A 1,081-nucleotide genomic window follows, 5' to 3' on the forward strand; every position below is an offset into this window, starting at 1 on the left:
AATGATGAATATATCCCAGCATCTGTTCATCTACAACTGGTGGCCCGCTACGCGCTCATAAATGGACTGTAACTCGTGTACTAATTGATTTTCATGTTGGCATGTGTTGTAAAATAACAGTTGATCAACTGTGCGTATTTACGCAGCGTGATGGAGCTGCGCGCTTAGCTCTGCATGGTTACGCAAGGTTACGCTGGCAATGTTTTAAAGCTGAAAGTGTGAGTCATAAGTCTTAATGAAAGCTGAAATTGTACGTCTGTTATGTGTAACATAAGCTGGCTTTGAGCTGTGGAAACGCTTTGTTCTATTTAAACTGTGTTCCAGACGCTGTTCTGGTCCGGTTCGGTTCTGGACGAATCGGTTCTGGAACAGTTCGAACGAGTTGTTAAATAGCTAGAAAGACGTTTTGTCACGGAGCGCCGTCTCCGTGCAGCTCAGGGGGTTGACTCGTTACATTTTTAGCAGTGAAGGTGCATTTTGATGGTTTAAAAGACGATAAGCGATGAAAATGCTTCAGGCTAAATCTAACATGGTTGCTAACGCTTCGTGGTTGGTTGTTTGCTGCTGTGGAAAGCTCTGATTTGCTGACAAGGTCGACTGACGTCACCTCCCCTCACCCCTACGCTGCGTCATTGGTTGAATAAGACCGTGTGTAACGCTCCAATTGGATGAGGGAAGTGTCAATCACGTCACCCGGAAATGAAGACTCGTTTTCATAGGGAATAAAATCTGCTTTTTAACGCTGGAAAGCGCATTAAAGCTGTGTTCTGAAACGCTGTTTAAATTCTTCATAGCATATTCGCTGAAATTTCGCCACGTTAGAGGTTAAAGACCGTCATAAAATGATGCTTTTGAACTACGCTAGCGATGCTACATTTTAAGCTAACAAGCTAACGACCGGATGGATGACGTGTCACGTCACTTCCCCCAAGTCGGAAATGAGCTTTACCGTGCTTAAATTCACTAAATACGGCTGCAATATTGTCCCACAAAACTCATGTTTCAGTGTTATGAAGTCTGATTGCAATAATTTTGCCACGTTTGTGTACAAAATCCGTTCAGAAGTGTTGGTTTTCACCGA

This window comes from Nematolebias whitei, chromosome 15 (assembly GCF_014905685.2).
Source record: "Nematolebias whitei isolate Nwh7 chromosome 15, NemWhi1, whole genome shotgun sequence".
In the NCBI taxonomy this organism is placed as follows: domain Eukaryota; kingdom Metazoa; phylum Chordata; class Actinopteri; order Cyprinodontiformes; family Rivulidae; genus Nematolebias; species Nematolebias whitei.